Source organism: Phymastichus coffea, unplaced genomic scaffold (genome assembly GCF_024137745.1).
Source record: "Phymastichus coffea isolate CEN01 unplaced genomic scaffold, Cenicafe_Pcof_1.1 PCOF00232, whole genome shotgun sequence".
Taxonomy (NCBI): domain Eukaryota; kingdom Metazoa; phylum Arthropoda; class Insecta; order Hymenoptera; family Eulophidae; genus Phymastichus; species Phymastichus coffea.
This window is the reverse complement of record NW_026707043.1, coordinates 105,841-131,624: the sequence shown is the minus strand read 5'-3', so window position 1 is coordinate 131,624 and position 25,784 is coordinate 105,841.

The following is a 25,784-nucleotide window of genomic DNA, read 5'->3' as shown; positions in this document are numbered from 1 at the left end:
AAAGTTCTCAAAATAGTCCTCAAAAAAATCCTCAAATTAGTCCTCAAAAAAGTCCTCATAAAAGTCCTTAAATTAGTCCTCAAATCAGTCCTCAAAAAAGTCCTCATAAAAGTTCTCAAATTAGTCCTCAAAGAATTCCTCAAATTAGTCCTCATAAAAGTCCTCAAATTAGTCCTCAAAAAAGTCCTCGCAAAAGTCCTCAAAAAAGTCCTCATAAAAGTCCTTAAAAAAGTCCTCAAAATAGTCCTCAAAAAAATCCTCATATTAGTCCTTAAAAAAGTCCTCATAAAAGTCCTCAAAATAGTCCTAAAAAAAGGCCTCAAATTAGTCCTCAAATTAGTCCTCGAAAAAGTCCTCAAAAAAGTCCTCAAATTAGTCTACAAAAAAGCCCTCGCAAAAGTCCTCATAAAAGTCCTCAAAATAGTCCTCAAAAAAATCCTCAAATTAGTCCTCAAAAGTCCTCAAATTAGTCCTCTAAAAAGTCCTCAAATTAGTCCTCAAAAAAGTCCTCAAAATAGTCCTCTAATTAATCCTCCAAAAAGTCCTCAAATAGTATTCGAAAAAGTCCTCAAAATAGTCCTCAAATTAGTCCTCATAAAAGTCCTCAAATCAGTCCTCAAAAAAGTCTTCAAAAAAGTACTCAAAAAAATCCTCAAATTAGTCCTCTTAAAAGTACTCAAATTAGTCCTCAAAAAAGTCCTCAAATTAGTCCTCAAAAAAGCCCTCGCAAAAGTCCTCAAAATAGTCCTCATAAAAGTCCTCAAATAAAGTCCTCTAAATAGTCCTCAAAAAAATCCTCAAATTAGTCCTCAAAAGTCCTCAAATTAGTCCTCTAAAAAGTCCTCAAAATAGTCATCGAAAAAGTCCTCAAAATAGTCCTCGAAATAGTCCTCATAAAAGTCCTCATAAAAGTCCTCAAAATAGTCCTCGAAAAAGTCCTCAAATTAGTCCTCAAAATAGTCCTCAAAAAAGTCCTCAAAAAAATCCTCAAATTAGTCCTCAAAATAGTCCTCGAAATAGTCCTCATAAAAGTCCTCATAAAAGTCCTCAAATTAGTCCTCAAAAAAGTTCTCAAAATAGTCCTCAAATTAGTCCTCCAAAAAGTCCTCAAAAAAGTCCTCGAAAAAGTCCTCAAAATAGTCCTCGAAAAAGTCCTAAAAAAAGGCCTCAAATTAGTCCTCAAATTAGTCCTCGAAAAAGTCCTGAAATTAGTCCTCGAATAAGTCCTCAAAATAGTCCTCGAAAAAGGCCTCATAATAGTCCTCGAAACGGTCATCAAAAAAGTCCTCAAATTAGTCCTCAAAAAAGTCCTCAAAAAAGTCCTCAAAAAAATCCTCAAAGTAGTCCTCATAAAAGTACTCAAATTAGTCCTCAAAAAAGTCCTCAAATTAGTCTACAAAAAAGCCCTCGCAAAAGTCCTCATAAAAGTCCTCAAAATAGTCCTCAAAAAAATCCTCAAATTAGTCCTCAAAAGTCCTCAAATTAGTCCTCTAAAAAGTCCTCAAATTAGTCCTCAAAAAAGTCCTCAAAATAGTCCTCTAATTAATCCTCCAAAAAGTCCTCAAATAGTATTCGAAAAAGTCCTCAAAATAGTCCTCAAATTAGTCCTCATAAAAGTCCTCAAATCAGTCCTCAAAAAAGTCTTCAAAAAAGTACTCAAAAAAATCCTCAAATTAGTCCTCTTAAAAGTACTCAAATTAGTCCTCAAAAAAGTCCTCAAATTAGTCCTCAAAAAAGCCCTGGCAAAAGTCCTCAAAATAGTCCTCATAAAAGTCCTCAAATAAAGTCCTCAAAATAGTCCTCAAAAAAATCCTCAAATTAGTCCTCAAAAGTCCTCAAATTAGTCCTCTAAAAAGTCCTCAAAATAGTCCTCAAAAAAGTCCTCAAATTAGTCCTCAAATAGTATTCGAAAAAGTCCTCAAATTAGTCCTCAAAAAAGTCCTCAAATTAGTCATCGAAAAAGTCCTGAAAATAGTCCTCGAAATAGTCCTCATAAAAGTCCTCATAAAAGTCCTCATAAAAGTCCTCAAAATAGTCCTCAAAAAAGTCCTCAAATTAGTCCTAGAAAAATTCCTCAAAATAGTCCTCGAAAAGGTCCTCCAAAAAGTCCTCAAAAAAGTCCTCGAAAAAGTCTTCACATTAGTCCTCAAAAAAGTCCTCAAAAAAGTCCTCAAATTAGTCCTCAAAAAAGTCCTCAAATTAGTCATCGAAAAAGTCCTCAAAATAGTCCTCGAAATAGTCCTCATAAAAGTCCTCATAAAAGTCCTCAAATTAGTCCTCAAAAAAGTTCTCAAAATAGTCCTCAAATTAGTCCTCCAAAAAGTCCTCAAAAAAGTCCTCGAAAAAGTCCTCAAAATAGTCCTCGAAAAAGTCCTCAAAAAAGTCCTCAAATTAGTCCTCAAAAAAGTTCTCAAAATAGTCCTCAAAAAAATCCTCAAATTAGTCCTCAAAAAAGTTCTCAATATAGTCCTCAAATTAGTCCTCCAAAAAGTCCTCAAAAAAGTCCTCGAAAAAGTACTCAATATAGTCCTCAAAAAAGTCCTCAAATTAGTCATCGAAAAAGTCCTCAAAATAGTCCTCGAAATAGTCCTCATAAAAGTCCTCATAAAAGTCCTCAAAATAGTCCTCGAAAAAGTCCTCAAATTAGTCCTCAAAATAGTCCTCAAAAAAGTCCTCAAAAAAGTCCTCAAATTAGTCCTCAAAATAGTCCTCGAAATAGTCCTCATAAAAGTCCTCATAAAAGTCCTCAAATTAGTCCTCAAAAAAGTTCTCAAAATAGTCCTCAAATTAGTCCTCCAAAAAGTCCTCAAAAAAGTCCTCGAAAAAGTCCTCAAAATAGTCCTCGAAAAAGTCCTCAAAAAAGTCCTCAAATTAGTCCTCAAAAAAGTTCTCAAAATAGTCCTCAAAAAAATCCTCAAATTAGTCCTCAAAAAAGTTCTCAATATAGTCCTCAAATTAGTCCTCCAAAAAGTCCTCAAAAAAGTCCTCGAAAAAGTCCTCAATATAGTCCTCAAAAAAGTCCTCAAAAAAGTCCTCAAATTAGTCCTCAAAAAAGTCCTCAAATTAGTCATCGAAAAAGTCCTCAAAATAGTCCTCGAAATAGTCCTCATAAAAGTCCTCATAAAAGTCCTCAAAATAGTCCTCGAAAAAGTCCTCAAATTAGTCCTCAAATAGTCCTCAAAAAAGTCCTCAAAAAAGTCCTCAAATTAGTCCTCAAAAAAGTTCTCAAAATAGTCCTCAAATTAGTCCTCCAAAAAGTCCTCAAAAAAGTCCTCATAAAAGTCCTTAAATTAGTCCTCAAATTAGTCCTCAAAAAAGTCCTCAAATTAGTCCTCAATAAAGTTCTCAAAAAAGTCCTCAAAATAGTCCTCAAAAAAATCCTCAAATTAGTCCTCAAAAGTCCTCAAATTAATCCTCTAAAAAGTCCTCAAAATAGTCCTCAAATAAGTCCTCAAAATAGTCCTCAAATTAGTCCTCAAAAAAGTCCTCAAAATAGTCCTCTAATTAATCCTCCAAAAAGTCCTCAAATAGTATTCGAAAAAGTCCTCAAAATAGTCCTCAAATTAGTCCTCATAAAAGTCCTCAAATCAGTCCTCAAAAAAGTCCTCAAAAAAGTACTCAAAAAAATCCTCAAATTAGTCCTCATAAAAGTACTCAAATTAGTCCTCAAAAAAGTCCTCAAATTAGTCCTCAAAAAAGCCCACGCAAAAGTCCTCAAAAAAGTCCTCATAAAAGTCCTCAAATAAAGTCCTCAAAATAGTCCTCAAAAAAATCCTCAAATTAGTCCTCAAAAGTCCTCAAATTAGTCATCGAAAAAGTCCTCAAAATAGTCCTCGAAATAGTCCTCATAAAAGTCCTCATAAAAGTCCTCAAATTAGTCCTCAAAAAAGTCCTCGAAAAAGTCCTCAAAATAGTCCTCGAAAAAGTCCTCAAAAAAGTCCTCAAATTAGTCCTCAAAAAAGTTCTCAAAATAGTCCTCAAAAAAATCCTCAAATTAGTCCTCAAAAAAGTTCTCAATATAGTCCTCAAATTAGTCCTCCAAAAATTCCTCAAAAAAGTCCTCGAAAAAGTACTCAATATAGTCCTCAAAAAAGTCCTCAAATTAGTCCTCAAAAAAGTTCTCAAAATAGTCCTCAAATTAGTCCTCCAAAAAGTCCTCAAAAAAGTCCTCGAAAAAGTCCTCAAAATAGTCCTCGAAAAAGTCCTCAAAAAAGTCCTCAAATTAGTCCTCAAAAAAGTTCTCAAAATAGTCCTCAAAAAAATCCTCAAATTAGTCCTCAAAAAAGTTCTCAATATAGTCCTCAAATTAGTCCTCCAAAAAGTCCTCAAAAAAGTCCTCGAAAAAGTACTCAATATAGTCCTCAAAAAAGTCCTCAAAAAAGTCCTCAAATTAGTCCTCAAAAAAGTCCTCAAATTAGTCATCGAAAAAGTCCTCAAAATAGTCCTCGAAATAGTCCTCATAAAAGTCCTCATAAAAGTCCTCAAAATAGTCCTCGAAAAAGTCCTCAAATTAGTCCTCAAAATAGTCCTCAAAAAAGTCCTCAAAAAAGTCCTCAAATTAGTCCTCAAAATAGTCCTCGAAATAGTCCTCATAAAAGTCCTCACAAAAGTCCTCAAATTAGTCCTCAAAAAAGTTCTCAAAATAGTCCTCAAATTAGTCCTCCAAAAAGTCCTCAAAAAAGTCCTCGAAAAAGTCCTCAAAATGGTCCTCGAAAAAGTCCTCAAAAAAGTCCTCAAATTAGTCCTCAAAAAAGTTCTCAAAATAGTCCTCAAAAAAATCCTCAAATTAGTCCTCAAAAAAGTTCTCAATATAGTCCTCAAATTAGTCCTCCAAAAAGTCCTCAAAAAAGTCCTCGAAAAAGTCCTCAATATAGTCCTCAAAAAAGTCCTCAAAAAAGTCCTCAAATTAGTCCTCAAAAAAGTCCTCAAATTAGTCATCGAAAAAGTCCTCAAAATAGTCCTCGAAATAGTCCTCATAAAAGTCCTCATAAAAGTCCTCAAAATAGTCCTCGAAAAAGTCCTCAAATTAGTCCTCAAATAGTCCTCAAAAAAGTCCTCAAAAAAGTCCTCAAATTAGTCCTCAAAAAAGTTCTCAAAATAGTCCTCAAATTAGTCCTCCAAAAAGTCCTCAAAAAAGTCCTCATAAAAGTCCTTAAATTAGTCCTCAAATTAGTCCTCGAAAAAGTCCTCAAAATAGTCCTCGAAAAAGTCCTCAAAAAAGTCCTCAAATTAGTCCTCAAAAAAGTTCTCAAAATAGTCCTCAAAAAAATCCTCAAATTAGTCCTCAAAAAAGTTCTCAATATAGTCCTCAAATTAGTCCTCCAAAAAGTCCTCAAAAAAGTCCTCGAAAAAGTCCTCAATATAGTCCTCAAAAAAGTCCTCAAAAAAGTCCTCAAATTAGTCCTCAAAAAAGTCCTCAAATTAGTCATCGAAAAAGTCCTCAAAATAGTCCTCGAAATAGTCCTCATAAAAGTCCTCATAAAAGTCCTCAAAATAGTCCTCAAAAAAGTCCTCAAATTAGTCCTCAAATAGTCCTCAAAAAAGTCCTCAAAAAAGTCCTCAAATTAGTCCTCAAAAAAGTTCTCAAAATAGTCCTCAAATTAGTCCTCCAAAAAGTCCTCAAAAAAGTCCTCATAAAAGTCCTTAAATTAGTCCTCAAATTAGTCCTCAAAAAAGTCCTCAAATTAGTCCTCAATAAAGTTCTCAAAAAAGTCCTCAAAATAGTCCTCAAAAAAATCCTCAAATTAGTCCTCAAAAGTCCTCAAATTAATCCTCTAAAAAGTCCTCAAAATAGTCCTCAAATAAGTCCTCAAAATAGTCCTCAAATTAGTCCTCAAAAACGTCCTCAAAATAGTCCTCTAATTAATCCTCCAAAAAGTCCTCAAATAGTATTCGAAAAAGTCCTCAAAATAGTCCTCAAATTAGTCCTCATAAAAGTCCTCAAATCAGTCCTCAAAAAAGTCCTCAAAAAAGTACTCAAAAAAATCCTCAAATTAGTCCTCATAAAAGTACTCAAATTAGTCCTCAAAAAAGTCCTCAAATTAGTCCTCAAAAAAGCCCTCGCAAAAGTCCTCAAAAAAGTCCTCATAAAAGTCCTCAAATAAAGTCCTCAAAATAGTCCTCAAAAAAATCGTCAAATTAGTCCTCAAAAGTCCTCAAATTAGTCCTAGAAAAATTCCTCAAAATAGTCCTCAAAAAAGCCCTCGCAAAAGTCCTCAAAAAAGTCCTCATAAAAGTCCTCAAATAAAGTCCTCAAAATAGTCCTCAAAAAAATCCTCAAATTAGTCCTCATAAAAGTACTCAAATTAGTCCTCAAAAAAGTCCTCGAAAAAGTCCTCAAAATAGTCCTCGAAAAAGTCCTCAAAAAAGTCCTCAAATTAGTCCTCAAAAAAGTTCTCAAAATAGTCCTCAAAAAAATCCTCAAATTAGTCCTCAAAAAAGTTCTCAATATAGTCCTCAAATTAGTCCTCCAAAAATTCCTCAAAATAGTCCTCGAAATAGTCCTCATAAAAGTCCTCATAAAAGTCCTCAAATTAGTCCTCAAAAAAGTCCTCGAAAAAGTCCTCAAAATAGTCCTCGAAAAAGTCCTCAAAAAAGTCCTCAAATTAGTCCTCAAAAAAGTTCTCAAAATAGTCCTCAAAAAAATCCTCAAATTAGTCCTCAAAAAAGTTCTCAATATAGTCCTCAAATTAGTCCTCCAAAAATTCCTCAAAAAAGTCCTCGAAAAAGTACTCAATATAGTCCTCAAAAAAGTCCTCAAAAAAGTCCTCAAATTAGTCCACAAAAAAGTCCTCAAATTAGTCATCGAAAAAGTCCTCAAAATAGTCCTCGAAATAGTCCTCATAAAAGTCCTCATAAAAGTCCTCAAAATAGTCCTCGAAAAAGTCCTCAAATTAGTCCTCAAAATAGTCCTCAAAAAAGTCCTCAACAAAGTCCTCAAATTAGTCCTCAAAATAGTCCTCGAAATAGTCCTCATAAAAGTCCTCATAAAAGTCCTCAAATTAGTCCTCAAAAAAGTTCTCAAAATAGTCCTCAAATTAGTCCTCCAAAAAGTCCTCAAAAAAGTCCTCGAAAAAGTCCTCAAAATAGTCCTCGAAAAAGTCCTCAAAAAAGTCATCAAATTAGTCCTCAAAAAAGTTCTCAAAATAGTCCTCAAAAAAATCCTCAAATTAGTCCTCAAAAAAGTTCTCAATATAGTCCTCAAATTAGTCCTCCAAAAAGTCCTCAAAAAAGTCCTCGAAAAAGTCCTCAATATAGTCCTCAAAAAAGTCCTCAAAAAAGTCCTCAAATTAGTCCTCAAAAAAGTCCTCAAATTAGTCATCGAAAAAGTCCTCAAAATAGTCCTCGAAATAGTCCTCATAAAAGTCCTCATAAAAGTCCTCAAAATAGTCCTCGAAAAAGTCCTCAAATTAGTCCTCAAAATAGTCCTCAAAAAAGTCCTCAAAAAAGTCCTCAAATTAGTCCTCAAAAAAGTTCTCAAAATAGTCCTCAAATTAGTCCTCCAAAAAGTCCTCAAAAAAGTCCTCATAAAAGTCCTTAAATTAGTCCTCAAAAAAGTCCTCAAATTAGTCCTCAATAAAGTTCTCAAAATAGTCCTCAAATTAGTCCTCCAAAAAGTCCTCAAATTAGTCCTCAAAAAAGTCCTCGAAAAAGTCCTTAAAAAAGTCCTCCAAAAAGTCCTCAAAAAAATGCTCTAAAAAGTCCTCGAATTAGTCCTCAAATAAATCTTGAAATAAGTCCTCAAAAAAATCCACAATAAAGTCGTCAATAAAATCGTAAATAAAGCCCTTAAAAAAGTCCTCGCAAAAGTCCTCGAATGAGTTCTCGAATTAGAAAATTTGAAACATTCTATCATTATTTTATTCAATATCAATAAATGTGTTTATAATTTTAAATAAATTATTATAAGCTAATACAAACGAAAAAAATTGAATTTACCTTCGTCTATTTCATCTTTTAATCTCAAATTCATGAATTGATTTTCAGCAGTACATAGTTTTTATGAACCAAATGATCTTTGTCTTCAGATAAATTTTCCATCATTGCAAAAATAAAGTATTTTATTATAATAAGCAAAATTCTTTTAAACCAATTTTAGAGCCAACCCGTTAACGGGCAACTTATGACTCAATTGACTATTCGATTTGCTGTATTAGCCTGTTTACTGCGTATAAAATTTACTCCAAGTCATTACCCTAAACAATTACTGGTTCAATAATTAAATATTTTTACATTTATATTTATCTCACTTATTGTAGAATTCATCAAAATTGAATGAAAATAAGAAAGGACCCAACAAGGATATAATTGGAATGGTTTTCTAAAAGGCTTTTCGTGACTATAAAGGATGACTGAAAATATCATAACTCGCGTTTTAGCTAATAGAAAAGTGAAGAAGAGAAAAGTAAAAGTAATTTAATTTTAATTTGTATTTATTCTTTGACTTACTTATAAATGGTTTGAAATATGGCCTAGGCTGTTCTTGCTCTAAGACCCTTGATGAAAAGTACAACTGACTCACTAACCGAACTAAACTGCAACTGCAACTGCACTACTAACCATATTGAATTGAATTGTACTGCTTATTAATCCGAAAACTTAATTGATCTCTTTAATAAGCAAGGACTTAAAGCCCCTTCCTCGGCCCTTCAACGCCCAAAAAAACTGATCTGCCTGCATTATGAAAAAACTCGACTGTTATAGACAAGGGCAAGAAGCCCCTTCCTCAGGCCCTCACGCCCTAAATAAATTGTCTAATTGGAGGAAAAGAAATTACTCACTCTTTTTTTCTCCGTCCTCCTCACACTTTTCATCTTAAATATAAATTCGACTTTAAAAGAGAAAGAACAACTAATGCAAGTGTTCTTTTATACCCTAGAGTATTTCTCGTCGACTGAGAATACCTCTGGAGCCTGTCTCGACGACAGAAAAGACCTCCAGAGTAACTCTCGACGACTGAAAAAACCGCTGCAGTATTTCTTGAACCTTTCGACGACTGAAAATACCTCGTCACATTCATCGAAGACGTCCTCCTGCATAACCAGACTATAGCAAGTTGAACTTCTTCATTACTATTTTTGGTTGCAAAACATAATTAAATGATGATCGATAAGTACTCGGAATTATATTGAAAGATGCAAGTTGCAATATTTTGAAATACGCTTTTTTAAATGCTAGAAGCATTGCCTCAAAGACATTTTCGATGACACTAAATCAAACTTATTGCTCAATGTTTTAAATATATATTTTCATTATTGCTAGATCTTTCGTTGTCGAGAAAGGCTTCATAGGTCTTTAAACCCCTGGGGAGGTTCGAAAAATACTCCGGAGGTATCCTTAGTTGTCGATACGGGCCCCAGAGGTATACTCAATCGTCTAAAGATTCGAGAAATAGTTCCAGAGGGCTTTTCAGTCCTCGAAAAATACTGCGGAGGTATTCTTAGTCGTCAAGAGAAATTTCGGAGGTATTATCAGTCTTCGAAGAATACTTTTCGCTATCGAGAAAGACTCCGTAACAGCCGTCAGGAAATTTTAAAAATACCCCAAAGATTTTTTCAGACCTTGAGAAATAGTCCGGAGGCCTTTTGTGTCCTAGAGAGATACTCCGGAAATCTTTTTGTTGTCGAGGAAGGCTCCGAAGGTCTTAACAACCGTCTGAAAATTCGAAAAATACTCCAGAGGTATCCCCAGTTATCGAGTGATACTCCGAAGGTTTTTTCATTTATCAAAAGGGCTCCAGAGGTATTCTTAGTCATCAAGAGAAACTCCGAAGGGTCTTTCAGTCGTCTAGAAAGTCTGAACTTCACTATACTAACCAAACAGTAAAAAATTATTCTTTCAAGCATGATGTAAATCTTAGATCGCTTAATTGAAAATTGTTCAGCTTTTATAACATCATTGATATAATTGTCGTTTAATTAATGACTGTTTAACAAACTATAATCGGGTGGAGTTTTCAGAACATTTTTGAGTCAATCTCTTTATTCATTCGGTGGAAATATAAATTATTTTTCTCAGTCCCTGCCGAAAACCTAATCCACCTGCATTAGTTGTTCTTTTTCTTTTAAAGTCGAATAATAAAAAAAGGACTTTTTTGAGGACTTTTTCGAGGACTAATTTGAGGACTTTTTTGAGGACTTTTTTGAGGACTTTTTTGAGGACTAATTTGAGGACTAATTTGAGGACTTTTTCGAGGACTTTTTTGAGAACTTTTTTGAGGACTTTTTTGAGGACTTTTTTGAGGACTTTTTTGAGAACTTTTTCGAGGACTTTTTTGAGGACTTTTTTGAGGACTTTTTTGAGGACTTTTTCGAGGACTTTTTTGAGGACTGTTTTGAGGACTTTTCTGAGGACTGTTTTGAGGACTTTTCTGACGACTATTTAGAGGACTTTTTTGAGGACTTTTTTGACAATTTGATTTCATTTGTTTATTTATAATTAATAAATACTAATAATTTTTTGTCAAAATAATAAATTAGATATAATTTTGTAATTGTTCGCGGCATCTGCGCTCCATGTGCGTAGCACGAAAGTAGAGAGTAATAATTTATAACATTTTTTTTGGTTGTTGTAAAAGTGAAAGTTTATTTGGAGATGCGGTCCTTTGTTACTTAATGTTTTTTTTTTTTTTTTGCGGATGGGGAAAACCCAGAATATGAACATGTGCGGCATTTCCAACGGTGCGCGCGCGATGCAAAAAAAAAGGGTATGGTCGTCCAGTAATTGTCGCGCAGATAAACGTTTGGAGGGAAATTCGGCACTATAACCTTGGCATCTCTAATTGGCCCTACGAACAGGCCCAATGCTGGAGAAAATTCTCTGATCCTTCTTCAGGAAGGAGGAAGCAGTCAGTAGTTCTCGAGAACTCGATCCTTGCACCTCGCATCTTTCTCTCTCTCTCTCGGCACCTCGTTGCACTCTCTTTCAGTTACCTAGTTGCTCCTAGCTGAGGATATGCGTGATATCCTCTGAGGCGTCTCCGACCCTGGGCAGCTCAAACAGCAGCAACTCGGCCCTACTCTTAGGGGTAGTATAGTGCGGGCCGTGCCCGTGACCAAGACGTTGGCACTGTGCTGCTCTAGGAGACGACCTTCCTTCTCGTACAAGGTGCAATTAGCGTCGTGTGGTAAGCGAGTAGTTTTAACTTGAATGGCCATTCACAGGCAAAGTGAGCCTACCGAAATCTATTAATTGTAAATAAGTAGTATAACTCTTTGTACATTTGTCGATTGTATTTGCTCATATTTAGATGGCTTTTCCCTACTTATGACTAGGGTTTTTATGCCGGATAAATACGAGCCTAATTATACTTGATAAAAATATAATAAAATTAAATCCATATCCTTTATTTATTCAATATTCACGCACCATATCCGTATTAATTCTCAAAGAACTTGATATACATGAGACTTATAAATTCTTTCTTATAGGTGATTCGAATTTCTGTGTTGATTATATTTAACTTGAAATTTCTACTAAAGAATTGTCCAATTTGTTCAGTAATAATTGTTTTTATTTACACTACGCTTATCGCGAACAAAGCTCGAAAAACAAAATATATACAATTGCTTGAGTATGCTGATCTGAAATAATACGACACGTTTATAATCTCAAATTTGTTATTATATTACTTTGAAAATTATAATAACTAACTTAGAGACAGTTTTCAAATTGTCGTCCTCCGTTTTCAATGCAGCACTGCAGCCGGCGTACAAAATTTCGTCTTACTGCAGCTAACATTTCGGGCGTTACGCTTTCAAACGCCATTGTTATTTTGTTTTCCAGATCTTCTAAATTTTCTATCTCTGTTCCGTACATACAATCTTTAAAATAACCCCATAAAAAAAAATCAAGTGGGTTTAAATCCGGTGATCGTGGAGGCCAATGGATTTCTCCACCTTGGCCAATCCATCTGTTCGGAAACATATGGTTCAGCAGCTCGATGAGCGGGAGCTCCATCATGCTGATACCATATGTTTTGCCGATCTTCATTAGGTAAATGGCGCAACAATCTCGGAAGCTGATTTTGCAGGAAGTCTATGTAATTATCAGCGCCCAAATAATTGGGCATTTGTACTGGACCAGTCTGAATGTGAATATAATAAAAAAATTGTATTTTCAATATACTTGAGATACAGAGACTGATTTAAAAAAAATTGTATATACATCAAACGTAATAAGATTTAAGTTTAATTATTATTATTCATTATTGTATTTATTTATCAGGCTGATTTACAAGTGCTACACAAAAGCCCAGTAAACACTCCAACAATAATAACACAAATAAACTTGAACATATCATGCAGCAGCTGATGCAAAGAATGAACACTATGCTCAATCCTTTAACCATATTAGTAAACAAACTATCAAAATGAGTAGTTTAAAACTCGATATCTGTAACGCAAGTGGTCTAATGCAAAGGTACTTGGAATTAAAATCGTTCTTAAACTATGAAAATATAAACATCATGTTGATATCAGAAACACACTTTACAAGCAAGAACTATCTCAGTATACCAAACTACACCTTATATAAAACGAATCATCCACTCAATAAAGCATACGGAGGAACTGCAATAAGAATCAAAACAAAAATAATCCACTACGTTTATACACACACCAGCGAAATTTACCTTCAAGCAATCAATGTAATAATCGAGGATAAACAAAGTACTATACGAAATATTACAATTAAACAAATACATTCCAACATCCACTGGAGAACCAACATATTAGCCAACGGACATGTTCAGGAAACCAGATTTGATTGACTTCGCAATAGTTGAAGGTATGAATAAAACACATATGTAAGCTTCCTCATGCATTGACCTTACATTAGATCATTCACCGATAATAGTCACTCTAAACTCTACTGTGCACAAAACTATAAACAACCTCACAATAACAGATTAGAAAAAATATACAAGCTTCCTAGAGGAACGCATAAATGTAATGTACCTCTCAAATCAACTACTGTCATAGAAAACAGTATACAAACATTAAACTCACTCCTAACTGTAGCTATTAACCAATGCTCTACTACTGTAATGAAGACAGAATATCAACAAATCATCTTTATAGTAGTAGTAGAACAAAAAATCAAAGAAAAACGACTACTGAGAAAAAGGTATTAGATTACAAGATTGAGCCAAGATAAAACGAATCTAGAATAGAGCAGTTAAAGAACTGAAGAAAGTATTGTTCGTACAGAAAAATGCAGAAATACAGAAGAAGCACTTTGTCCAATAGAAGCAACGGCTTACTCACTATGAAAAGCGATAAAAAGATTAAATAGACCAACCTCATTTCTTCCATCCATACGTAAAAACTGTGGAAAATGGGCCAGATCGGACGAGGAAAAAATGGCAACTTTTGCAAATCATCTAAGCGAAGTGTTCAAACCACATCAACGTATAATCACTGAACAAGAAAAAGAAATCTTACTAGAAGATCATAATGCACAGGATAACACTCCATCGAAACTAGTTAAACTAAAGGAAGTACTCAAAATCATTAATAACATAAATAATAAAAAAGCCCTCGGTTATGATATCGTTACAGGAAAAATGATTAAAAAGCTTCCCACGATAGTAATTCGATATATAACAATAATATTTAATGCATGCTTCCGTCATTGCTATTTACCTTCTCAATGGAAAGTAGCAGAGATTATCTTAATACCTAGACCTGGTAAAGAAAATGAACTTGTGACCTCATACAGATCAATTAGTCTACTGCCTGTACTCTGAAAAGTCTATGAAAAAAACATACCAGCAAGAATAAATCAAATCGTAATAGATAGAAAACTTATCCCGGACCACCAATTCGGATTCAGAAGTCATCATTCCACGATCGAACAAGTGAAAAGAATAGTATCAACAGCAAGGAAATCCATAGAAAACAAACTGTACTATACAGGCATATTTCTTAACATAGGGGGTTTTTTTCCCAAATGTTACAATGATTTACTACAATCTTACCTGCAAGACAGAACATTTCAGGTAAAAATCAATAAAAAAGTATCAACATGGCAAATAATAAAAGCAGGTGTACAACAGGGCAGTGTTTTAGGATCAACGCTATACCTGCTATACACATCGGACCCATCGGACCTACCAAAGTCTCCAAATATTCTGACAGTAACATATGCAGACGATACAGCAATATTAACAACACGTCAAGAAACAGCAATAGCATGGGAAACAGTATAAAATTACGTTAATAACTATCTCCAAAACTGGCTAAATGCGTGGAGAATAATAGTAAACGAGAGTAAATCAATTCACACCACATTTACTCTCCGTAAAAATATATGTCCACATATTTCGTTGAATGACAAATACATACGCAGAAAGACCATGTCAAATCCTTAGGTATACATCTGGATAGAAGGTTGACATGGAAAGAACATATATTCACAAAGAGGAAACAACTAGGATTGAAATGGAGGAAAATGTACTAGCTTATTGAGGAAAAATCGGAGCTAACAATTGAAAATAAACTTCTGCTATATAAAGCAGTATTCAAGTCAGTCTGGACCTACGCCATTCAACTATGGGGAGCCGCTTCAAACTCGAACATTAAAATCCTAGAAAGATTCCAATCGAAAGTCCTACACGGCATAACACACACGCCGTGGTTCGTTCCAAACGAAATTATTCCAAATGATGTACAGATCGCAATAGAGAATGAAGAAATTCAAACTTTATTTGCAAAATACTACACAAAACTAGGAAACCATTCAAACAAACGTATTAGCAAACTTCTTTCGGAATCGATTACCAATACAGGACTTAAGAAACGTAAAATAAAGAAGACACAATATAACTCAAGATAAAAAGCAGTACCTTCGCATTCCAAAATCAAGACAGAATACTTAGTGGAGTACTCTGCTGATAACATGTAAAATTGTCTATATCGTAAAATAATTTACTGATTGTCCTTTTTATTTAAGGTTGACAGATTGTAAATAAATTTTGTAAATAAATAAAAAATATATATTTTTGTGTAGAAATATATTTGTATGTACTTACAACTTCATTTTTCACGATTCCACACCAGTAATTTAAGGAAAATCGATTCTGGTGTCTATTTACAATAGCTAATCTTGGATTTTCTACAGCATAATAATGGTTATTATGCATGTTGAACGTTCCGTCTCTCCCAAACGTCGATTCATCGGTAAATAAAATATTTTCTAAAAAATGTTCATCGTTTTCGATTCTACGTAATAACCTTTGGCAAAATTCAACCCGCACATGGTAATCTGCTTCGTTCAGTTGTTGAACTTTGCGAAAGTGATAGGCATGGAGGAAGTTGTCCTTAATGATCCGTTGTACCTAAGTTAAAAATATAGAATAGTGATTAGATATAAATTATCGAATATAAATTAGATTAATCTAACGAAAAATAAAACATGTTTTGTGGATTTACATTTACTGCTATTACTAATGTATTACAAATGAAACCATTTAACGATGATGCTGTAAATGTAATACACAAAGGCTCTACACAATAAAATTATTTGAGCAGCCGGTCACTTTCTCTTAATTGTTTCATTTCTAAGTTTCTCGTTGGACATTGGAAAAACTACTAAACAGAATAGCCAAAGAAAACTATCTTTTGAAAATATTGGGACAAAACAAAATAAATATGCAACCAACAGCATCTGAAAAATATCTACCAATAATAAACGGATTAAAAGAAAAAAAAACATAACAGCGTAAAGAATAGAAAGGATTTTAAGTGATATTGAGAAGTCTATGCATCCGTCAGTCATCATTGACGATTTGAAATCTGCCATACGGAACGTAGATATAAAGTCTTAAGTATTCGGAATATTCGGCATCGCATAATAACCATACCCCACTCTCTTGCATTCTTTCGGTAGCCACGACCGCCGGAATAATTCTGACCGCGAAGGCTGACGTGATAATGCTGATCGAAGGGAAGATCGCGACAAGAGGGGTCGCAACAATAAGAGAGACCGTGGCGATAAGAGAGACCGCGACGAGAGAAGGCGTCGCGACGAATCACGCACCCGAAATCGCAAGTCAACTTCTCGAAGAAATTGACTAGCGGCTCGCACGGGTCTTATACGCGCCGTACCGCTAAACATCGACGGGCCGAAAAGGAAAGCGACGACGTGCGCATTGTTGGACTGTGGAGCAACGGCTACGCTAATCGACAGGGGATTCGCGGATCATGTCGGTTTGACGGGGGAGCCCTTTAGGACAAGCATACGCGGCTTGTATTGTATGAGTGTGGTTCGTTGCGAGAGAGTTAGTTTTTAGTCAGCGGGCCGTTTGGCCAAGAAAAGATCGCTCGTACGCTAATTGTACCAAAGCTAGATCTGCCTCTGCAAACGTTGTCGATAGAACTCGTACAGGACGTTAAAGAGGAACACGATATCCCGATATACCCGTACAAAGACGCTAAGTTAAGCATCTTGATAGGACAGGACAATTGGCCGTTGATTATGTGTGACGAATCGCGGCGGATTAGGGATAGCGTGCTCGTTGTTTCACACACGCGATTGGGCTGGTCGGTACACGGATACATCGAAAACAGGCAGAATTCGAACAGAGATTCGCAAATACTCGCGAAATGTTTTATCGCTACCGAGGAGGAGATGACGGAACAACAAAAGCTCGCGGAATTAGAAAAATTAGTTCACGACTATATAGAAATGGAAAATTTCGGAGTAGTTAAAACCGAATCGAGAGACAAAAACAACGAACGGGCTTTAGCGATTTTGGAGGCGACTTCGCGTAAATTTAGCGAGGGATGGCCAGACACCTTCCAGACGTTTTATGGATCTTTTCTCTATTCCGCGATTTTTGAGTAATTCAAAGTTTGCGTATTTTGTTGCATAAGCGTTCTTTTTGTTTTTATATCTGTAATATTCTCGTAGTTTTAAATTACTTGTTTTTTGTAATATTCATCGTCAAACGGTTCCTTGTATTTGTGAAATTAAATAAATCTAGAGTGTTATAAAAATTGAATCATGATTCGATTATTTTCACCCACCTCACCTGAACATAATTTATGTTACTTACCGTAGAGTAGGTTAGATTCAGCATGCTTGCCACGTTTCTAATGCTCCTAGTCGGATCCTCTTCTAAACACTCTAAAACATTTTCTTCATTTTCCACGTTGCGTACAACACGTGGAGCACCGACTACTCCTTGTTCAGCACCTCGATGAGCAAGGGGAATAAGGTTACCGTCCTCTCGACCACGACGTACCACTCCCAAAATAACATTTGCATCCGGACGTCTTCTTAAATCAGGCGGGTTCCTGCGGTCCAACGCAGCCACGTACAAACGCGCGGCTTCGTTAGCATTGCGCCCGGCCTCGCCGTAAAAAATGATCATCTCCATATACTCGGCTCCCGTATACGGTGCACCACGACCGACAGGCCTTCCTCGGCCACCCGCACGACCTCCAGCTTGACCTCCACCTCTACCGCCACCTCTACCGCCACGACCCCCGCGATCACCCATAATTAATGCCAGAATGTTGTTTAGAAATTTCCACTTTTATTCGCACCGAACGCAACTTAAACAAAATTGGTTGCACACTATGATGAAACTTATTGTAAAGGATAGCGCCACCACATGTTTGTAAAAAAAAACTTTGACAACAAAAACGCATCAAATTTATCAATAAACATGTTCTGATATTTAATTTTAAATACAAAAGTTTCCGTCAAATTCAAAATTTTAATTTATGAAGTTTGTTCTTTTTGTACTTTGAATTTTTAAAAATAAAAAATTGTTGAATAATTGATTCAAAATATTTTTTATAAACAACAGCGAATGATAAAGAAAAAAAGTTTTATTCCGATAGAAATGGCAAAAAATTTCCAAAATTGACGTCGAAGTCGCGTACTTTCGTACGCTTGTCCGCGCGTATTTCCCCTCTCCTCTGTAGCTAATGTGAGAGGCTTTTCCGAGTGTCGGCAAAAGTTTCACGGATAGTAATGTCACCGTCAGTAATACCGAATGGTGAGCGAGATACAATTAATCTCACTCAATAAGCAATAATTAAAAATAAAAAGTCTCAGTATTAAATTTTTACTTAAATGCTCTTTATTTGTATTTCTAGTAATAACTAAAAGAATTACTTTTGATTTGATTAGAAAAATTACTGTAAATATATGATTGTTATAAAGTTATTAACAAAAATAAATTGTAAAACTTTCCCTCTCTCCTCTCTGGTTAATGTCAGAGGCTTTTCCGAGCGCCGGCAAAATTTTACAGCCTCTCTCCTCTATGATCATTTGAATGAAATAGATTTCATTCGAATAACAGTGGCAAAACATTGCCGAAAACGCCATCGAAGGTGGATACGCACGAGGACGCGGCTGCGCGGCTTTCTTCCTCTCCTCTCCGGTTAATGTCAGAGGCTTTTCCGAGCGCTAGGAAAATTTTACAGCCTCTCTCCTCTATGATCATTAGAATGAAATACATTTCATTCGAATAAAAGTGGCAAAATATTGCCAAAAACGCGATTGAAGGTGGATAGTCACGAGTGTGCGGCCGCACGGCTTTCTCCCTCTCTTCTCCGGTTAATGTCAGAGACTTTTCCGAGCGTCAGAAAAAGATTCGTGAACACATCTTATCATGACCTTTTGAATGAAAAAGGTTTCATTCGAATTAAAGTGGCAAAATATTGCCAAGATCGACATCGAAGTCGCGTACTTTCGTACGCTTATTACGTAAAATTATTATAAAATTACGTAAAATTACTTTTATCTTTGTTATAAAGTTATAAAAAAAATTAATTATAAGACATTATTAGACCGTTTATTCTAAGAAAATGACGTCTTTACAAGGCGGTTCTTTCTTCGATGCGCTGCTCAGCAACCAATGATATTTTGCAATGTTAGTTACCGCGTCGTCTCAATCACCGCTTCGGTTGCTACGGCCAAGTGGAGGGGAAAGCAGCAAAAGAGGAGAAATTTGGTAGTTGACCGAAAAGGCGCTCTGATTGGTCGAAATTATTAATTTTTGAAATTAATTTTCTCGGAAAGTATTGATGATAAAAATTTTTTGAAAACGGCAATCGATTCAGAAAATTTTGTTCTACAGCCCATTTTCGGGAACTATAATCCTTCTGAATCACCCTGTATATATATATCCCATCTTCGATATATCAATCATCAGTGCTACCGTTTTTTGGGGGGTAGAGCTGGCGATCTCATGGCTTCTTCTGTTCGGGTTCCGGCTTATCTGGTAGTTCTTTTCAGGGCAACAGTCAAGTTATCTGAGCGGATTTCTTACAAGCTACCGTGGTATAGTTGGTCCTGCTGTTCTTTTGGGGATAGTAGACCTGACGATCTCACGACTCCTTCCGTTCGGGTTCCGGCTTGTCTGGTAGTCCTTTTCAGGGCAACAGTCAAGTCGTCTGAGCGGACATCCGCAAGCTACCGTGGTATAGTTGGTCCTGCTGTTCTCTTGGGGATAGTAGAACTGACGATCTCACGGCTTCTTCCGTTCGGGTTCCGGCTTATCTGGTAGTCCTTTTCAGGGCAACAGTCAAGTTATCTGAGTGGATTTCTACAAGCTACCGTGGTATAGTTGGTCCTGCTTTTCTTTTGGGGATAGTGGACCTGACGATATTACGGTTATTTGTGAGTTTCTTTTTTTCCCTGTCAGTAATCATATAATAGTTTTAAAAAAATGCGGTGCTATGTATGTAATAGAGAGTTCAACCCACGGGTTTTGGCATTCATGAATGGTGACGACAATGCTAATAAACGTCAAATAGCTATTACTAGACGAGATAAGCTTGACCATCCTCCAGAAGTTCTGGATCAGAATTCAAGGATCTGCATTAATTGCAATCGCATGATCATTGAAGAAATGAATATGATGGATGCTGATCCTGGATCTTTACGACTGAATGTTGTCACGCAAACAGCATCTCAGACTTGTATCATTTGTAATAACCCAAATGAGATTCATAGATTATCATTAGATTGTCGGATTCAGGTATTTATAAAACGCAATATTTATATACCAGATAACGTGCGCAGTTGTGCGCATCACCTTGATAATGATGGCTTATTTTTCAAAATTTTTTTGTTAGGTTTACAGTTCATCAACAGACTTTACATTATCAGAGGACAGCAGTTATAAGTCTTCTTTCAAGGACTTAGTAACGTCGCACTTGATAGGGGAACAGGTATAGACTACGATAAGTTGACTGATGAGGAGTTTGAGTGTTTGTCCCCAATCAATAAACAACAGTTTGAAGAACTCCTAACTTACTGTGATCCTGTTGTTCAAAATGGAATGTTGCGGCACGTCGGCAGGACAGATTTATTGATATTCTTATGCAAAATGAGGCGAGGCCTGAGCGATGAGTTTTTGAAAGTCATTTTCAACCAATCAAGTAGGCAAAATGTTAGTTCTATCATTGATTATGTCAGGTCCTCGTTGCTACTAAGATCTGTTCCAGAAAATATCGGGCCTGGATCTATAACTAGGGAGCAATTCGTAAATCAACATATAACAGAGTTTGCAAATGAGCTCTACAACCCTGAACCTGCAAAAAGAAGAGCAATAGCCGTGATTGACAGTACGTATGCCTACATTCATAAAAGCTTAAACTTCCGCGTGTTACGACAGTCATACTCTCTTCACAAAAACCGTCACCTTTTGAAACCAACCCTAGTAGTAGCGCCGGATGGTTATATCCTAACCATTTTCGGTCCATATTTTTCAGGTGCTCGAAATAACGATGTCGAAATTCTTCGCGAAGAGTTCGAGAGAGATGCTGATGCTTTGGCAAACTGGTTCCAAAATGGTGACATTGTTTTAGTGGACAGGGGCTATCGAGATGCTGTACCTTTATTGCAACGTCTCGGTATTGAACACAGAATGCCTGCTCTATTGCATTACGTGCAAAGACAGCTTACGTCTGTAGATGCAAATGATTCCAGGATCGTAACGAAAAATCGCTGGGTAGTTGAAGCACGTAATGGTCATATAATAAATATTTTTAAGTTTCTGGCCCAGACAATAAATCTGGAGCACGCGAAGCATCTTAATGCCTATTATCGTATAGCTGGAGCTATCATTAATAGATACCACCCTGTTCTTATAATGCAAGGTGCAGATGCTGCACAGGCCAGAGAGATCATTCGAAGATCAAGGATGCCCAATGTTGTGCAAGCGAGAGTAGAGGTAGACAACTTAGTTCGGAGAAATGGCCAGTGGCGAAGATTGAACCAGGAAGCTGTGGTAGATTTTCCAATATTTGATTTGGATTACCTTAGAGATCTGACTATCGGCACTTACCAAGTGAATCTTTCACCTTCATATGTTCAAGATAAAGTAGTAAGGGATAACGATGAGGAATTTCAGCTTGATCAAAATATTAATGAGCCAGGATTCTTGCGTATACGTTTGTATTCAAGATTCCGCAACGCTACCAGGCACCAGATTTTTATATCATATGCAGTCCAAGATGTAGACAATGAAGATCGTCAGAATGACGAAGATACAATTCTGGGCTACTATTGCACTTGTCAAAGTTGGGCACGTACTCTAGGTACATGTGCACACGTCGCTAGTGTATTGTGGTATTTGGGATATGCACGGCATCAAGAAAATATTAGATACCTTGATGATTCATTACTGAATACTACATCCGATGCCGCGAACCGAGGTAATCAGCATAATGAAATAGACATAGTGGGTGAATAACTATGGATAAAAAAACTAGACACGTCCGTATTCTTTTTTTTTTTTTTTTAAGAAACGCACACACCGACCACCTATGTGTACAGTGTAGATTGTCCGTTTCTTTAGGTGGAGAAAGCGTTCGAAAACTCCACCTCTTAGCCTTGATTCCCTGCAGAACCGACGTTAGTCATTACATCACAGGGAAGGCCGCACTGAAACCTCATTGATACCAACCTATATGTACCGGCGAACACCCAGTGGGAGAGGTAACAGTTTTGCCATAGTGCAGGGGCGACACTTAGGCTTGTGGAAGTTCGTCATCCCCGAGGCACCCTCAGTCGAGATGTCTTCGGTAAAAACCGCAGCCCAGGTCGGGATTCGAACCCACGACCCTGAGATCGTGAGCCCGGCACTCTACCAACAGGCCACAGCTATCCCTTGTGTGTGTGTGTGTGTGTGTGTGTGTGTGTGTGTGTGTGTGTGTGTGTGTGGGTGTATGTGTGTATATATATATATATAAGCTTGTATGTACTCAGACTTCATGTGTATAAGTATATATGTATGAATATATGCATATATTACATCCAATCAGAACAATACTTGTTTACCTAGCTATACAGCATATGCGTGAAAGGGGTTGACTTTGAGGGGCTGTAGCTCGAGAAAAAATGGATTTCATGGTTTGGACCCATGAGAACTTTTGTTCTACGTGCCAAGAACTATCATTTCCCAAAGTTTCAGAAAATTTGATCGAAAACCATTTCCTATAAGGATTCTGCGGGGTCCTTTATGCCCTAAAATCTATATAAAAACACTTTGTTACATTGAAATTACTATTAATTAACGCGTTATAAATGAACAACAAAAACTATTATATCTATATCTATGAGTAGAGTGACGTCATGCTCCTTATATAGTCATGAAAATTGACTCTAATAATACAATTATATAATATATGAGGTGACGCCGTTTAATATACTGATTGATGTAAGTAGATTCACGAGTTTAGCAGGTTGCAGTAATCCTGTGCAAATAAGAGAAGAGGTTATAGATAGGACCGTTACACCTTTTATTAGTTTAATGGTGGAATATATTTCGCAAAATAATCAAGTAAAATATCTAAGTAGTCACCTAGACCGTAGACTTACATGGAAAGAACATATATTTACTAAACGTAAATATTTGGGTCTAAAATAGAGGAAAATCTACTGATTCATCAAAACAAAGTCGAAGCTGTCAATTGTAAACAAACTGCTGCTACATAAAACTGTACTTAAATCAGTCTGGATATATAGCATTCAACTATGGGGCACTGTTTCTAACTTGAATATTGAAATCCTGGAAAGATTTTAATCGAAATGATTTACAGATAACTACAGTCAAAGAAGATATTAAAAAATTCTACGCAAAATATAATTCCAGACTTCAAAACCACACAAATAAACTTGTCAACAAATTTTTCAAAACATCCATTGTCAACATCAGACTAAAAAAACATAAATTAATGAATGCGCAAATAAATTAACATAATTATTTCAATCATACTGTAAAACAAAGATAGTATACTTACTGGAGTATACTGCTGTTTATTGCATAGATATCTAATAGCAAAAAATTTGCTTATTGTCTCTATACGTGAGACAGATTGTAAATAGACTTGAAGTAATAAAAAAAACAACAAAAAAATATTTGTCAGGCTATAACAATAATTTATTTTCTGTCAAATTTACATAAGTTGCTTACTTTATCCCCTTCATATAATACTTCCCCTTTACATAAATTGTCCTCATCGTACATAATTTTCCGTGGTCTAGGAATAATGACATTCTTTGGTCCTTGATTCTTCTTAATTAGATTCTTCTTCCTCTTCTTCTTTCTCGTTTTTTCTGTCGCTCCAATTTTCCTTTCCTTCTTTCTTATCCAGTTTAACTTTTTCTCTGTCTTTCGAGCCTGTAGACGCTGCTAGTCTCCTAATTTCACCCCCACCCCCGTCTCCGCCCTCCTTGTTTTTTTTTGTTTTTCTTTCTTTCTATTATTTTTTCGAATGCCCTGGAATATTGGCATGTTTCTACTTCCATCTTCCCTTCCAATATTCTTTCTAGTTTTCTAATTAATTCCTTTCCCCTATTATCGCCTCTCCAGTCATCCACTGCCTTTATCCATTCCTTTTTAATAATCTTCCTCGCTGCTTCGCATGTCCAGATATGCTGTAGATTCTCCTTCTCTTCTCCACAAATTCTGCATTCTTGATTGTTGTAACCTTTATTTCCCTCCTTTTCTATGCTCTCGCACCTTACTCTTGCCCATTTCTATTTTAGATGACCCACTCCACCTCTTTCATTCCAGTATTTCTCTCTCCCTAAAGATGTTTTCCATTTCTTGTAGTGCTTCCAGGAATTTTGCTCCATCTTGTTTGAATATATTATTCTGTTCTTGTTTTCAAGATTTTTCCAGTAGTTTCTAGTAGTTTCCCTTTTTTTAAAACATTTTCCAAGAGAATCTTTAACTCATCGTTTTCTGCTTTTATAGCCGATTCTAGCCCGCATCTTGTTGGATTGTTGTTCAATAGCCCTCTGATTTCCTCTTTTAAGCATACGAGGTGTATTCAAAAAGTAAGGTGACTTTTCAAATTTCACGGGCAACGTATTTTCGATTATCGATTTTTTGTTATGTTGGTACACTCTTCCTGAACATCTGTACCAAGTTTCAAGTGTATAGCATTTTTTGTTTGGTTGTGAGAGGCGTAAAGGTTATAAGTGTTTTGCGTGCTCGGCGATTTCATGCTATCGAAAAATATGGATCAAAGGATTTGCATCAAATTTTGTGTAAAAAATAAAATAAAGTGCTCCAAAACACTTGAAATGTTGACGGTGGCATACGGTGAAACTGTTCTGAGTAAAAAAAATGTTTACAAGTGGTACAAACTCTTCTAAGATAGCCAGGAAGATGCCAATGACGAGCCTCGCTCTGGACGCCCAAGCACGTAAACAACTGATGAAAACGTTCAAGCAGTGAAGAAAATTGTTCTGGAAAATCGTCGAATCACTATCAGAGAAGTTGCTGAGGATGTTGGTATATCGCTTGGCTCGTGCCATGAAATTTTTTCTAACGTTTTGGGCATGAGACATGTGTCAGCGAAGTTTGTTCCGAAATTGCTAAATTTTGACCAAAAGAACCGTCGCATGAGCATCGCTCAAGAACTGTTGAATGACGTCAACGACGACCCATATTTACTCAAAATGGTCATAACTGGTGACGAATCATGGGTATATGGTTATGATATCGAAACCAAAGTCCAATCGTCCCAATGGAAAAGCCCAGATGAGCCAAGACCGAAAAAAGCACGCCAAGTTCGATCAAATGTCAAAGTTTAGCTCACTGTTTTTTTCGATTACTATGGCATAGTGCATCAGGAGTTCTTACCATATGGACGTACGGTCAATAAACAGTATTATCTTGAAGTTATGCGCCGTTTGCGAGAAGCAATACGAAGAAAACGCCCAGAATTATGGAAAAACAATTCATGGCTTTTGCATCACGATAATGCCCCTGCTCACTCAACCTTGCTTGTGAGAGATTTTTTGGCCAAAAACAATACCACAATCATGCCTCAGCCACCATATTCACCGGATTTGGCCCCATGTGACTTTCTTGTTCCCAAAACTAAAGAGACCTATGAAAGGACGGAGATATGCAACGATTGAAGAGATAAAGACTGCATCGCTGGAAGATCTTAAGGCTATACCGAAAAGTGCTTATGAGAAGTGCTTTGAGGATTGGAAAAACCGTTGGCATAAGTGTATTGTATCTGAGGGGGATTACTTTGAAGGGGACAACATAAATATTGATAAATAAATAAATATTTTTTGAGAAAAATAAAAATTCACCTTACTTTTTGATCACACCTCGTATTTTTGGTAATCGATTGTCCTCCAATTTAAATATTTTTTCTATATAATTCATCGTACTCTTTATCTTCTCCAGATATAGACCCTCCACTCCTGCCTCCATCTTTCATATATATTCAGGTGTGTTCATGTTTATTTCCTGTGCTATCTTGACTACTTTTGCTTGTATTTTTTCTATTTCT